General features: G+C 41.0%; 1 long non-coding RNA gene across 1 annotated transcript in view; it reads left to right on the top strand.

Annotated features, from left to right (window-relative positions):
- LOC117827101 overlaps positions 1–17,165 on the top strand; it is a 117,367-nt gene that overhangs the window by 59,034 nt on the left and 41,168 nt on the right. The window lies entirely within an intron of this gene.

The following is a 17,165-nucleotide window of genomic DNA, read 5'->3' as shown; positions in this document are numbered from 1 at the left end:
TGAGCATGCATTTCATTTATCCCTTCAGTTTGTAACAACATGATATAAGATCCTTTTCACAAAAGGAAAATAAAATACAATGATCTAAATTTTAGGCCATGTTGCCAAGCCCTTCATTTTGAAGCTGTTGCTGAACATTTTTATTTTTTACTTAGGAAGAAAAATGTTAATTGAAGTCAAAACTTGCTGGAGTAAGAACTCTCTGATCACTATTGCAAATTCGCAAATTATCACTCACTGTCAGGTCTATCATTTGCTGTTACTGCTTTTTCTTCCAGTCAATATTTCTAGTTTTAGGATACAATAACTATTGCACTTTTATAAGATAGTAAGTTACAAAAATACAAATGTACACTAACACTTAGAGTTAATCAAGACGTATCTCAATGGAATAAAAGATGTGACATTACCTGAGGATATAGATGCCTCACAGTTTGTTCCCATCATTCATACAGCTCGTCTGCTGCAGTACTTCGTGTGCTCCATGTTGTTCACTTGGCTCATTGAATCCATCTGCTGTAAGCATTGTTTGAAAACCAGGTACGGTGCTTCATGGGCGGCTGAATAAAGTTGTTACACAGGAGTGAAGTGCAGCCTGCAATTTTCCCCGTACAATGCTATAGCATTGCAGTGTGAGTCCTTTGTGGGAACACATTAAAGTAGGGATAATACAGCCTTGTAAAAAAAGAACAGCCAACTGTCCAAGGGGAATGACTGATAGACACTCAGGCATTATCACATTAACACCTGGAACCACAAAAAGTATGCCCTTCACCATAAAACGTAGGTTATTATGCGACATGTTTGCAGACAAATTGTTCTCAGAGAACATAACACTATGCACAACTGATGTGTTGATCCTTCAAAAGACTCTCTGTATTAAATGCGTGTTGTATAAATGTTATTTTGCAGAGAAACCATGACCATACATGCAGTCCCGTCCTATTGTCAAACACAACGTAGATATGAAATTATTATTAAACCCTGGATTAAATTCAGCAGGATAAAATCCTGTTAAAGCAAGGGTCAGGGACAGTGAAAGATTAAAAAAACATGTAACTTCATGGGAAAAATCAGCAAATAGAGAATTCATTAAGGGTGGGCGTATCGATCCCAAAATATCGATACTACAGATCCTAAGCCTCGTTTTTGAAGATCGATTCTAGCGTCAATAGGATCGATACTAGTTTCAGTTTGTCTCTTCTAGGTTTTATCCATTTCATCAAAGAGTAGGGCTGTCTGTGCAAACAATGTTCTGTTCTCTTGAACACACTTATGGGCCTTTTCCACCGACCCGTCTTGGCCCTACTCTACTCGACTTAACTCGATTTGGGCGCGGTACCTCGTGTCAGATACCAGTTTTCCGTACCTGCTCTGCTCTGGTTCCAAACAAGCTGAACCAATACTAAAAGGTGACGTCGACGGACTGCCGGCCACTGATTGGTCAGAGAATGTCGTCACCGAAGTGTCATGAGCCAATCACGCCCAACACAGGAATCAAACTCGCCATTTTTAAAAAACGGCATCAGTACTCTTTTGTTCTTCTTTTGCTTTCCTCTCTCGCTCGGCCTGCAACAAAGAAGTCCACAGACCGAGCAGCAAGTACACCATTGCCTCCATGTCCTCCATTGTTTGTGATTGTTGTGTTTGTGTAGCGTTCAAAATGACGTGAACGCGTTTTTTGCACAGCTGTGTTATGACGACCCCGCCCACCATGAGTCTGTACTCAGGCTGGTGGAAAAGGTACCCAAACCTAGTAGAGTCGAGTCGTGTAGAGCCGAGTCGAGTCCAGTAGGGCTGGAACTGTATAGTGGAAAAGGGCCATTAGTGCATACACTCTTTGCCTCTCCATTGCTGCTGTTCTGTGTGCTCAAACAACAAACAAACGCATCATGCATCATGCATCTCGCAGCGCGCCACAGTGCGCGCACCCTGACTAACGGTGCCAATCAGACATGCATTGCACGCCGTGATGGCTGAAAGTAAGAGGAGCATCTTTTGGAGCTATTTTACAGCTGTCACTGAAAATGTAGCGAACTGCAACGTGTGTAGAAAGGCTGTTTGCTACTGTGGTAACACCACCAATTTGTTAAAACATATAAAAATCCACGTCAAAGAGAACTCTTTGAGTTTCAAGAGAAAAGAAGGCAGGAGGAGGGAAATCCTTCAGGCAGAGTATTTGTTGTTTGCTTTTAATAACTGTCCCGTTTTAACACGCATGTAATACATCAAAGTATATAAGATACTTTTAATAATAGAAAGTATTGGTATCGGTATCAATATCGGTGATTCTGGCCCAGTATTACTTGGAATTTCACACCCCTAGAAATCATCAAGAGTATTTCAAACCTGTGGTATCAAGAGGATTTCTTTTTTTTATTTTAAAGTTTTATTTTTGGGCTCTTACACCTTAATTCAGAGAGGCAAGGACAGTAGACAGAGCAGGAAACTGGGAGAGAGTGGGGGGATGACATGTAGAAGGGGAATTGAACCTGGGCCCCCCACTACATGAGTGCGCAATTTAACCATTGGGCTAAATTCCTGCCCGGATTTCTAATTTTTTTAGGCAATATAAGCAAATTTTATATCAACGTTTTTAAAGATTTGGTGCTCCTTTTAATAAAAGAAAGCAATAACACTGAGACTGTATGTTTATTCATTTGCTGCTCTGTCAATAACAGTTTGAATCATAGCCTAGTGCATCCTGGGACAATATGTGTAGTTTCAGCTTGTACAGAATCTTTCACAGTGTCAGTGATAAAACGTTTTCTTTATGTCTTTTTTTTTTCTCATTGGAGTCTGAAGTATTCTTTTTTTGTTGTTGTATAGGGGTAGTGAGCTGTGTGTTGTCTCCTCTGATTAAAAAAAAAAAGCATAGTATTTCGTTCTGTGTCTTGCATGCTAAAAACAGTCAGATCTATTCAGAATTTCCTGACCAGGTTAGCTTTGTAAAGCCAGTTAGCATAGTGATCTAGCCGGATTAAAATAGAGCCAGCTATGTGACACTGAAACAACAGACTCAGTATTTCCCTTTAATCCTGCTTTGTTGTACTTGTCTCTGCACTTTATTTAGAGTTTTTTTTGTGTGTGTTTTTGCAGTATTCAAGTTGAACGCTGATGCTGCTACTCAGAGCTTTTAGTGCTTTCTGTCACTCAGTGAATGAGGCCACAGTGACTGTAACCTCACCTGCATACCCTCTGTTGATTTAACCCCATATGACTTTTTTTGTTACTGTGACCAAAACCTTTTTCTGCTTACCTTCCCCAACCTTGACCTACTCTTTGTGCCCTTACCATACACAACCTTAAGCAATGCATTTAGAAAGCAGTGGTGTGTATAAGTTTTGGAGGACATTGAGGATTACAATGACATTGTGTTGATTGGGGTAAACCGTGTGTGTGTGTGTTGTTTAAAGAAGCAATGAGAAGCTCTATGGCTTTTGAAGGGCTGAACAGTAGCACAAAAAATTACAGCAATTTCTAAAATGGAATTGAGAATGCAATATTTGCCAATGAAATTATGCTTAGCCATCATGCAGCCATATTTGAATGCAGTATGATACCGAACGTTAAAGGTCTCGGTTTGATTTCCTTTATCCTATTTGACTATATCAGTGTATTTGATTTTTCTAGTGACTCCTTTAAGCTGTGTCATGCTTATCTCAGAGAAACACTGTGCAGTGTGTGTGTTCCCCATGCATTCACAGCCCCTGCACGCTGAGAGCCGGAGTATTAGAGTGATATTAGACAACATCAACTGTCTGAACTCAACATAACCCAACACAATATCCTGGTCCGTGCCATGTAAACAGCTATCTCATTTATATTGCATTAAATAGCTCTGGCTTACGTTATATGTTTTGTGTGTGGGCATGCCCACACGAGCACAAGCATATTCCTTTTGCTACTTTAAATGCATGTGTTTGTGTGTCCAAGGACTGTTTACTTCAATCCGAGATATCCTCTACAAGCTATAGGGGATATGTGGGTAATCTCAGCAGCACAAATACATAATGTAATGATGATAAGATTAGCTTGTAGACTTTGTGTTTGCTGACTGGCTAAAGAGAAGGAAAGCGAGCGTCTGTAAATAGCGATGAAAGAGACTTGCTATCAGCTGCTCCAGCACAGATAAAGTGCTGCACAGGGGGGGGTTGTATATATATTACAAATTTAAAGGGAGACAACGTCAAAAGCTGACCTTCCATTGTGTTACGATCATTCTGTGACACTTAACCAAAGGTCATTATTATGCCATCAGTGTCAAAGACGATGTTATGGGGTTCCTCTTAGGTGACTTGGACTTGACTCAGACTTTAATGCTAAGGACCTGAGACTTGAGGTTTGGTGACTTGACAATAACACTGGTAGCAGGTATAGGCACTAAGTATTGTCCTGTATGCAAATTCAGCTACGGTACTCGGTAAAGGTATAAGATAAGATAAGATAAGATAAGATAAGATAAGATAAGATAAGATACGATACTCCTTTATTCGTCCCACAACGGGGAAATTCATGAGTTACAGCAGCAAACAAGAATGTATATAGAACAAGATTTTCAGCAAGAATATATATAGAAAAGAAATGTTCATCAAAGACGAGAGATTGGTCATAATTCTCCTGTCAGCCACCACCTCCACAGGGTCCAGGACTGAGCTGGCCTTCTTTACCAGTTAGTTCAGTCTCGCTCTCCTGTATCCTGTCCGCCCACAGCAGGTGAAATCCTTCCAATGTGGCGTTGGTGTCCGGTGTTAGCTCTGTTAGCATGATGCTACTCTGCCAGTATTCCCTTTGGTGCTGGGTTAGCTCGTCCACCTTATCGTAGATATATCTTTTATTCCCCATAACGGTGGGTGGAAGGACAGGTTGAGAGAATTTTAATGAATAGTTTATATGCAGAATCTTAAAGTTTTTTTTTGTAGAAGGCCTTTAATAAGTTGTTGTGATTAGTTTGGAATTCATTTCAACATGTTTATTAGCTCAAAGTGCAGAGTAAGTATTTGTGACAGGCTTTTGACTCAAGGATTTGCATGCCCAGTAATGAAATGCTTTATCACATGGCAGTGAGTTTTAATCTTTTGAATTATGAAACAGTTCAGTCTCCTGTGGTCAATCCGTATGAAACATAAAACATTATTTATTCACTTTTCATTACCACTTTCCTTCATCGTCTTTGTTCTTGTCACAGTGCATCTTTTCAACTTAAAAGCCTGTGCCCCGTAATACAAGGTCCTTACCTGTTATTGATTATCCTTCAACGAGGTTTGACCTGCCCTCTTCTGAGAATTCTGCAATAGAATTAGAAACAAGGAGGAAGAGGATCAGTGTTTTTGGAATGTGTCTGAAGTCTGTCATAACTGCTTCCTACTACTGAATAAAGCAGCTTTCTGCAGTCAGACTAGGAGTCCTTGGATGTTCACGCTGTACACAGAGCAACAGTATATCACATTTATGGATGCAATCCCTCAAGACGTGTTACCGTGCATTGTGGATATTTTACGTGAGAGTGATGTAATGTCAAATATGTAGGACAGGACTGAACATAACCTCTAAAATACGGGTTTCAGTTAATCTACTCTAAGCCTGCATACAGTGTCATGCAGATTGTTTTTTATCACCATTTGCAATCTCTGTGTCACCAGTCATTTCCCAGACTGAAATGTAGATAGTGTTACACAACAAACCATAAAATCCTTTACACCTAAACCCCACACTGTCTCTCTCTCTCTCTCTCACACACACAGTCACACACACACACACACACACACATGCAGCCACGCACAAATGCATGCACATCTACATGCACATCCACATGCACGCACACACTCACACACACTGCCACAGAGACAGAAATACAAAAAGAATTGTTTGTGATGCAAATTAACAGGGATGGTAAATGTTGAATGTTATAAGGGTGATGAGATATTTTTAACCAAATTTGTATTGACTGATTTGTAATTACATGAGAATATATTTTACCCATAAAGTAGACCGTATAAGTGATATATTATGGTCTGTACTGTAAGCTGAAAACAAACACTATGTATTGTTAGACTTCTTGTATTACCTCAATCCAGAAAGATAAAATCCTCAGCTTTTCTCATTTCTGACAAAATTCCTCAATTTACAAATTGTCCATAATAATGCTTCTTTACTGCTTATACATTAACCTTGAAGAAACAGCATGTTAAACACAATATCAACAATCCACTGGTATATTTAATGTAAATAATTTAAGTTGTTTCATTGATTCCATCATTTATATAGTGCTGTTTAACTCCCAAAGATGCTTCATGGTGCAAGCTGGAAAACAGAAATTGTAGAATGTCAATGTTCAAAACTAGAACAAAAAAATCAATACAATTTCAAGCTCTGATGGTTGGATCTTTCTCAGAAAAAAGGAAGCATATTGCAAAATATTCACTTTCTATGGAGTAGATTTTGTGAGTTGTATTGACAGTTTTAATAGACATTCAGCGTAGGTCAAAGGAATGATTAGTATATATGCATTAACGATCAGTATCTGGAGTTGTATCATGAGGCTGCAATGATGAGTCATCCAATTTATACATATACTTTTGTTTTATGAGAGTCTGAAGGAACAGCAAAGTTTGAACAGTTTCCTATCTTATTGATTTACACACTACACAAAGTTGAAAGTGTTAAGTAATACATGTTTGAACGGCTGGAAAGATGAAATATTTACTGGCATATGCCTCACTAAAAGAAGAATTATGGTAAATGGACTTGTACTTGTAGCACTTCTACACTGCTGGTCACTCTCACCCATTTACACCACATTCATGCACACATCACTGACTATGTTATTGGGAGCAATTCAAGGTTTATTATCTTGCCCAAGGACACTTCAACATGTAGACTGCAGACGTTTGGATCAAACCACCAACCATCCAATCAAGAGACAACCGACTCTACCACTGAGCCACAGCCACCCATAAACAGTGCCTTGCAAAAGTACTCACCCCCTTGAACTTTTACACATTTTGTCACGTTACAAGCACAAAATTAAATTATTTTTTTGGGATTCTATGTGATAGACCATAGACTGTATATAAAATGGATAGGGTCGCTCCGCCTGTCCTTCTGGAAGGTAAACCTCCGCCCCAGTCTCAAGTTTTTTGGAACCTCTAACTGGTTTTCTTCCAGGATGGCCTTGCATTTAGCTCCATCCATTTTTCTATCAACTCTGACTGGTTTCCCTGTCCCTGCTGGAGAAAAGCCTCCTCACAGCATGATGCTGCCACCACCATGTTTCATGGCACATATACCGTTTCAATGCAGGTCGAAGTTCAATTCTGGTCTCATCTGACCAGAGCACCTTCTTCCACATGTTTGCTGTGTCCCCTACATGGCTTGTGGCAAACTTTAAATGGGACTTCTTATTGCTTTCTTTCAATAATGACACTCTTTCATAACAGCCAGATTTGAGGAGTGCACGACTAACAGTTGTCCTGTGGACAGATTCTCCCACCTCAGCTGTGGATCTCTGCAGCTCCTCCAGAGTTACCATGGGCCTCTTGGCTGCTTCTCTGATCAGTTAAGGAGGACAGCCATGTCTTGGTAGGTTTGCAGTTTTGCCATACGCTTTCCATTTTCAGATGATGGATTGAAGAGTGCTCTGTGAGATGTTCAAAGCTTGGGATATGGTTTTATAACCTAACCCTGCTTTAAACTTCTCCACAACTTTCCCCCTGACCTGTCTAGTGTGTTCCTAAGTCTTCATGATGCTGTTTGCTCATTAATGTTCTCTAACAAACCTCTGAGGCCTTCACAGAACAGCTGTGTTCATACTGAGAGTGAAGTACACACAGGTAGACTTAGGGGTATCAGAATAAGGGGTGCTGAATACTTATGCACGCCACACTTTTCAGATTTTTATTTAAAAAATATCTTTAACACCATTTATAATTTTCCTTCCACTTCACAATTATGTACTACTTTGTGTTGGTCTATCACATAAAATCCCAATAAAATTAATTTAAGTTTGTGCTTGTAACGTGACAAAATGTGTAAAAGTTCAAGGGGCTGAATATTTTTGCAGGTTACTGTAAAATATACTAGTACCACACTTTGTATGTACACTATTGTGTTTTCACTTTCCACTTTTGTGACTCAGGGCTCAGCTGACATTTCACAGCTGAGCAGCATTATTTTCCACTGTACCGTGTTCACTGAGTTGCCTACTCATGTGTTAAGGATGCTCTGAGTCAGGTTGACTTTGTGGTCTTTGAAAACACCAAAAAGAAAAACACAATTGTATCATTATAAAAAAAAGCGATACCGTGGATTTTACCATGGATTTTCTCAAGAAACTTCTCACTCTCTTCAAATACACTTGAAATAGTGCCATATAAATCACAGTACATTCTACTGCAACATGATAAATATCTCATATTTATTTGTCAGTAGTCGAACCAAATGTTCTGGAGTATTGCTGATGGATGCAAGGAGAGAGCCTTAAGACTCCAAGGCTACTTATTGTGATAAAACTTTTTCTTGGCTGGGATAGTTGTGAATTGCTTCTTGAGTTGGAGTTGTTAGTTAAAGAAAGAGACAAGGCAACTAATCGATCTAAACTTTACTGTCCAGCTGAGCATTAACAAACTGTTTTAACTGACTGTAAATGCTTGCTAATACTGACATTTATTCTCCCTGGTCATATTGTCTTAATGCTGGCACTATAACTTTGTGCTGACAGCCATCATGTTGTAAACTTCCAATCAGCAGACTTGTTTTTGCAGAAGTGTCAAGTTTCCCTAAGAGTGCTATGACATCAGCAGAATAGCTGAAGACGCACGCCAATGTTTTCAGTAGCTTTAATTATTCATTAAAAATGTGCCGTCTGTTTGTCCTGATAAGCCGCTGGCTTATTCAGTTCTGTGCAGGCATGTGAGCATCGCTGAATTAGCTAGCTGCACTGTAGCTGCTGCTCTCAACACTCCCATCTGCCCAGAATCAATGTCCTCCTCCACCAAAACAACAACAACTTCAACTCAGCTGGCCTTGGATTGCCTTTCTCTCACAGCCTTCCATTTAAAAGTCTTTTATTTTGAATTCAAGCCAAAAAAAAAAGTACCAGTCTTCTTTTCCCAAAGTTATTTCAGCAACGTCTTTTCACAGCAGTTTCTTTATGTGGCTTTAACTTTCTGACAAAAAGGCAAAAGTTTTAGAAATCCAGTGTTAAAGCTTTGCCAACAATTGTGCTTGTTAGTGGTGGAGTGTAAGGTTTAAATTGGTAGCTCAGAGGTGACAGGTGTGTGGTCTTGCATTGCCTGTATTTGTATTCATCTCACTTTATTTAAGAGGAGGTGTGTGGAGAGGGAAGCAGAGGGATAAAAAAAGACAGTCTAATCAATTAGGCTTTCAAGGGCTCTGCTCTCACCCTCCTTATCAGATACAGCTCTAATTCTCCCCCACTGAAGAAAAACACACAGGGGGGCCACCCTAATGAAGAGTGAGGTGCAGCCATGTCAGCCCACCATAGAGCCAGTGCAAGTCCGTGATTGTCTTTCCAACATTTCCTGCTCTCTCAGAAGATCCGATGTTGAAGATGTTCATGTGGCGCCTTCACATTTTTCCCAGTAGACATGCTGTTTGTTTGGCTGTGATGTAAACCTGGGCCCTATCCTCTCACGTAATGATCTGACAGCTGCGACCTTCATGGAAACCCATCCCGTGACCCCATGGGTGGAAAGCTGCTCCTGCTACACTGGTATTAGCAGACAGACAGACGTACACCTCTTAGGGGATTGGGGTTGGAAATAGGAGGAAATGTTTGGTGCCGAGGAGAGAGCAGCTTGGAGACACAGTAATTTGTCTGAGTGTGAGCCTGCCGAGCAGTGTCAGGGTTGTGTGGGGGTAAGGGCATAGTGTGTACTAACAGCACATGATGAGGCTGTACCACCACTGGAGCATAAAGTCACAGAGCATGGTGGAAATTATTCATGCTGAACTCTGAATTTGGCTCATTAATAGCAAAACAGAGTCTCTCACTCTCTCCCTGGAGTCAATCACTGACCCTTGCTGAAAAGTGTCACTGGTGTCAGCCTGTAGTGGACAGTCCTACAATTATCAGTCCCTCTAGGGGTTTGCTGGCTTTACTTTTGATTGTTGCTACTTAAAAGGTTTTACGTCCCACCGTTTTCTTCCACTTAACCAGGGTTTGGTCATGGTAGCAACAGGCGGAAAAAGTCAGCCCAGACATGCCTTAATCCGACAACGTTTTCCTGCTCTTCCTTGGGAATCCCACTGTGAAGGCCTCCAATAGGAAGCACCAAGGAGACGTTCTAATCAGATGCTCAAAAACTAGTAAACTGAGAGCGGTGTCTTATAAGCTAGCTCCCCCTTCCCCACTACCGTCTAGCACAATTCCATCTTTACTGTTGACATTGCACCAACATGTCAGTCAATGTAATGATACATTTGACTGTCACTCAAGAAGTGGGATACTCCAGTCCAGAGGCAGCACACTTGTATTTTCAGTCAGAGAACCATGGGCCCAGACTTTGAGGTGCTGACACTTATTGTAGCTGCTTCCCAAATTGGCTACAGAAGGTCCCAGCGCCTGCTGAAGGTCACAGGTTCATGAAACCAACAGAACCACATCATCTGCAAATAACAGATATGCAATTTTTGAGGCAGCCAAACTGAACAGGATCCTTCCCAAGACTGCACCTTCGATCCTGGTAATGAAAATCATAAAAACACTTTTGATCTCTAAAAACAAACATGTAAGCCATTTCTAATTGGCTATATCAACAAAAGATAAAAGCGTGTCTTTAAATCTGCCAAATACTTAATCAGCTTTGTCTTACCTTGTCTTACATTTCTTCAAAGTGTACAGGAAAAAAAACATATCGTATCCTGACATATTTGTTGGCTGGTAAAAGCCAAAGTAACATCAGAAGAGATGAAAAAACTGTAGCGCATAGTGACAGTAGTTTTTGATTTTATTTCTAGTACTGTTCATCGTTACCAAGTTTAATTATAGCTACTTTTATTAAAGACTGCTATGCAACCCACACAGAGCGTACAGAGACATGGTGACGGCAGCTCTAAGCACTCTCATCATATCTCCATTACCTGCATGTATTAACTATGTTAATAAGAAGAGTGTGGGAGTTAATCCACGAGCTGCTCTTACACAATTATTACCCTTCATATCCTCATAATCAGTCAAAGTGCAGGCCAAGCTACCGATGATAAAACCAACACATTAAAAGTTACATTCATGGATCAAACTTGTCAAATAATATCAGAGAGAGGGAGGCCGCTAATTAACCTGAGCACTCAGTCTTAATGTGAAAAAGATCAGTGTGGACAGAAAAACACACCAGTGACACTGGTGGATGCACAGGTACTGCTGCTCTCTGACCTCTACTTCATTCACAAGGACTGCTATTTCTGTGTCGGAAACTTTTTACCTGCCTTTCTCTGTGTTGTTTCTATGATTCACCGTGAGAACCTTTAATATGTTGGCTCGTTCGTATACATATTCCTTCATAAGGTGCTTTGCATTGACCATTTATAGAAGAATGTGGGCGCGTGCATGAGGCTGAACCACATCCACATATACCTAGGTGGTTTGTGATTGATAAATGGAACATTGCGTAAATGTGTGTGTGTGCACAATTATTTTGGATGCACACCATTTCAGGATATTTGACGTATGTACACTTTAAGTAGGGATTATCCATACTGTTTCATAAATGAGACCCCTGGTCTGCCATTCTACAGGTTCTGTCCCAGACCTCCAAGTAACATTAAAGAGATATTTCAGTGAAGACAGCCCAGCACTGTTCGGGGCTTCAGCATCTCTGGCCAAGCATCTGCTGTGCTGCCACTGAGGACATAGGTAAAGGCCAAATTCCACCAGATCCGTGTCCGGTCCGTCTCCAATCTGTCACGGCACTGGATCTGATAGGTTTCTATTCTAGTCAATGTGTTAATTCCCACTGGATCCGCTCCGTTGCGTTCCGGCTGCGTATCTGATCCGGCAGGTGGAAACACAACGGAACAGATACGCAAGACTTCTATTTTTGCTGGATGCCGGAGCATGATGCATCAATTCAGTACAGAGCAGATGGAGCAGGACAGGAAGTCAGGCACCAAAACAAAATTAAAACATCCTGTTATTTTTCAGAATAAAACACTCTGTGTTATCGTTAGATCATTTTTAACTTAACTATGACAACAAAATGTCACTTTGAGCGGAGGCAGGCCTGGAGTCATCAAGTCAGAGGTTTTCAGAGGCTGATAAAGACAACATGGATGAGGAGAGGAGGAGGAGAATCCTTGATTCAGTGATTACCGTGGGAAAACCTCGGCCACGTGACTCCAGATGTCCGGTAGTCCTGCTCCGTGCTGCATTCCGAAAAAGCAACTGGTGGGTGTTGACGGACGAGAGAGCACGGAGCCGGACCACAGCGGATCGGAGATGGACCGGACATGGATCTGGTGGAAGCCCTGTGTGAGGCTTCACCTCGATCTTCTAACTCTCCCTCAACATCAAGTGCAGGAGAATCCCCAGACTGTTCCTCCCACTGCCCAATGATATCCCACGTCTGGGTTCTCTGGTCTTCTTCCCTGCTGAGAACAGCCTGAGCCAAGCCCTGCTCTCCCCTCCCGAGTCATTTAACAGTTTGTCAGAACTTCTTTGAGGCCAACCAGAGGTCCCTCACTAAAGCCTCTCAGAACTTTGCTCTCACCAAAGTTTTTGATTCAGCAACCATGGAAGTGATAGCTCTTCTAGCCAAATGGTCCCTATCGGATACTTCTGAAGACCCCATGGCTAAGTGGATGGCTAATATTTTTCAATACAAAATTAATTGATTAATTAATTAATTTTGGATTATTATGATTGACTAATTTAGGACCTCTGAAAAGCCAGTGTAGTTTTAAACTGCATTAGTAAGCTCCTGAAGGAGAGACGATTGAACTGAAGCACTTGTCAAAACAGTGCAGCAGTCTGCTCGAGAGAGAAAGGTAATTCTCCAGCATGCAGCTTTTCAAAGTTATATGAGATACAAATGTTCTAGCAGTAGCTATTTAATGTTCTTTATGACATGGTTGACATATGGGGATTAATATTTTGTATAACAAAGAAGTGAGCCGGTAACTTGTGTGACAACACAGACAAGGAAAATAGGGTGATTGGTCACATTTGCAGGACAGTGATGGACAATCTCCCAAGGTCACACAGAATTCACAGGGATTAGTTTAATTTGCATTATGTTTTGGAGTAGCTGCTTCCTGGAGGGACTGATAAATCTGAAGAGTGGCCTTGTTTTTCAGCCATGCATGACTCTCCATTAGTCTCCTTCACAGTTCTCTGAAACAAATTCACTCACTACATGTCTCGGCTTTTGCTGTGCGGAGCAGAGGTGTATTCTGGGGGCCTGTGGCACTGTTCCGTTTACCATACTGTGATTGTAATTAAATCCAAGAGCTGCCAGTATTTACTGGCAAAGGGGGGGTTGGACTCTCTCTGCTCCTCAAACAGCCCTCCATCTGTCTGATTGGATTGTAGTCTCAGGCAGTACCAGACATGACACTGAGGCAGCCCTGACTGAGGTCCCCCCCAATACACCCTCATGCTGTTTTTAATATTGTATGACCTAGCCGTGGGGAATCAGAAGCTTCAGATAAAAAGAAAGTATATTATGTGTGTGTTTGTTCATGTATATAAACATGATAACAGCGGTGACAATCCCTCGAGGTTAGCACACGCACGATTAGTGTTTTCGCTGTGATGTGTTTTCTTGATAGAGCAGCACAGTTCTGACAGATAGCAGATACAGAAGAGACCATAAAACGTTTAGTGTCAGCAGACTATCGAAAGGGGCAAAGGCACACAGATTTACTGTCTAGTGGGTTTAATGACTTAATGGTGCAGAGACCCGATAGAAAAATTGCAGCATGAAACACAGATCTAATTTTAATTGAATCCCTTGACAATATAATACATACTGGAGGTTTTATCCAGAAGCAAGCTGGACTCTCTGCAACTGGAGTGGCTTGATGACACTATGTAGGAAGGCCCTATCACACACAGTAAGATATTTGCTTATTAACTGAATTACTATCACCGTAACAGGCGGATATTTTACAACACCATATTGAAATAAAAAAAGACTTGTTTTTTTTTTTTATGATGTAAATAAACTAAGGTGCATTTTTTCTCATTTACACCAAAGGCCACTTAATATAATCTGATATGGGCTGTTATGCGTAGTGTTACTGTTTCCTGTTTTCATGTAACATCTGTGTTATTGGCTGAAGATGAGACATTCTTGGAACTGCAGTATAATTTTAAAAAGTTTCACTTGTCAGCCCCCAAAAAAGATCAGTGACTCAGTATGAGTAGGTTTTTATTTTTTTAAGAAAACGTGAAAACATTTTTTTGTCTCCTTGAGTCCAAAGCCTTAATAACATGGATTTGTGCTGTTTATTTGCATCATGCCTGTGCTGGTTACGGATTGCACCGGTTGAGTAGTTATATGCCACTTTGACCAGACACAGCCCACACACAACTTAATCTCCATTTTCTAGATTGAAATACTACCACACTAGGAGATGCCATCCATCCATATTGCCTGTTTACATCCATGTGGTAATAGCCATTAACCGGAGCCACAGCCCCAGCTAGTGGTGGGTCGCTGTGCCTCAGGATAGACACAATATATGACGATCACAATAATTCTGGAGCTGACTAGCAAGAGAGACAACATTTATTTGTTTACTCAACTAAACACACAGCCATAGTTTAGACCTCAGAATTTTGTTATCTGCTAAGGCCAGGCTACTGCAATGAAATCCAGTAGTAGAAGTAAGAAGTTTGTTTGAATTTTTATACCAATAAATACCCGCTCCCTCCAAATATTGAACATCTCTGAACAGGACTGTTTTAAACTGCATACTGCACAAGTCAAGGACCTCCAACATTTCACTGGGTACCATTTTAGAATTGGCCGTTCAGCATATAGTCTTCTCCAAACAGTTTTCAGTCAGCTGAGACAAAGCCTGATATTTGATGTGTACCTTTGACACTATCCTGTTGCACACCAGATTGAAGCGTTGTCTTTGGTGTGTTTTCCTCAAAGGCATGAAATAGCATCACGATTGTTCCATTTTCTGCTGATAACACTCTGTTACCTCCTGGTTCTTGGACAGTTGTTCCGCGGCGACTACAAAGCCTAAGAGGACAGCGTGTCCTTGTCATTAGCTCAGCGTGGAAGCACTGGTCTTACTTATTACCGTCCTGCTTTAGCACACCAGGACCTGTGTCCGGACACGGGAACAAAGGAATAAAAAAATGAAATGCTGGAGAAGAGGCAGAAAGACGGATACCCCGTGATTACAGCAGTTAGGACATATTGTTTATGAGGGGGATAGGTGGTGATTGAGGTGGGGGGCGAGTCCTTGGAAGTCAGAGCCGGAGTGACAGAGTGAAAACAATGACAGTTATGATGAGCTCTCTCTTGATGTGGGTTCTCTGCTGAGCCAGCGGGGCCAGAGACGGAGCTGTGGGAGGGGGCGAAAGAGCCTCCTGTGGAGACACTGATCAAATATGGTGTTCAGTACAGCGATGCGGTGCACAGAGGGGGCAGATAAAGACACAGCCTTTGGTCTCAGTCATAGGGACGAAAAGAAACTCCTGGGGGAAAAAAAAGCAAGAAAATGAAAGACGTCTTGCAAGCTTTGTGTGTGGCAATGTGCCTTTTGAGAGTGAAAGACGTTTTAGAAATATCTGACTTTTCCATTTCTTGCTCTCCTGTACGTGTGCTCCCCTCATATTCACACTCACAATGATAAAATAGCCTTTTTTCCTCCCTCTTCCCAATCTCTCTCTGCAGAGTCAATCTTGGTGAAATCGTTTTTTTTCAGGTAATTCACCAAGGTTACGCTGGAATAAACCTCAGAACATGGACGTTTAGCCGTTTACTGAGTTTTCCCTCCAACATGCACAAAGGCGCACAGAGTGAACTGAAAGCCCTTTTGCTTCACAAACATGCCAACAAATATCATTTTAATCTACTGTAGCGCACATTTATTGCTCCTGACGTTTTGTTTATTGTAGAGCTTCATGCAATTATTGCAGTCACAGCAAAGCACAAAGCTCAGCAACCTCAACATCTCAGTTATTATTAATGACACATCTTCTTCACTGTCTTCTTTTGATAGTAATTACATTCTAACTAGATTTCCTTTGTATGATATGTCCCTATCTGACTCTTGTATAGTTTGTTTTCCTCTTCCTCTTTTTTGGTCTTCCTCCATCATAGAATAAGGACTCATTTTCTGTTCAGCTGGATGTCGGCATTCATCACATCATCCAAGAACAACCCAACAGTTCCACTAACATGCTGGAGTAAGATGGGACTTAAGATGTCGCCTTTATCTAATTTCCCCCAGCCATAAAGGGAAAAAATCTATAAAATGAATGATAAAGTCAGAGAAAAGATATAAAATCAGCATTTTCTGCATCGCATACTCTTGAACTTTTCTTTGTGGCTTAAAAATATAGCATCAAACCTTTCCTGTATGACAGAGTGAGTTTGAAATAAGCTTCAGGGGGAAACTCAAAGGAAATAAAACATTAGAAGGCTGATAATACACCATTGCTTCAGATTAAATATGTATCTCCTTCATGTGATATCTCACTTTTATCGCTCTCCGGTGCTGGCTCACATTGACGCAACAACATCCCATACTGCATCTCCTAAGACAGCCCCATGTATAATCCACAGTGTGTGTGTGTGTGTGTGTGTGTGTGTGTGTGTGTGTGTGTGTGTGTGTGTGTGTGTGTGTGTGTGTGTGTGTGACACAGGGACACAGGCTGGTGGCGGCGGTCAAAGTGAACATCTCTTTATTCCTAGAAGCACTTTGTGCACTCTTCTCTTTATGCACTGAGCAACTGGGACAGGTACTGTGAAAACACTATTTTTGTCTTTTCGACTTTTTTTTCAGTGGAAAAAATTTCAACCACACAAGTGACTGAATATACTGTAGAACAGAAGTAAAATTGGAAAAAAAATATGCTGTCTCCATGGAATTGTTCTTGTCAAGTTAATTCTCCACTAAAATCACCAGGGCCAAAAATTAAACACAAAAAAACAACCACTTTGTATTGAAATTAAACGATT

Source organism: Notolabrus celidotus, chromosome 15 (assembly GCF_009762535.1).
Source record: "Notolabrus celidotus isolate fNotCel1 chromosome 15, fNotCel1.pri, whole genome shotgun sequence".
NCBI lineage: Eukaryota > Metazoa > Chordata > Actinopteri > Labriformes > Labridae > Notolabrus > Notolabrus celidotus.
Note: the sequence above shows the minus strand (reverse complement) of the source record. Positions and strands in the feature narration are given on the sequence as shown.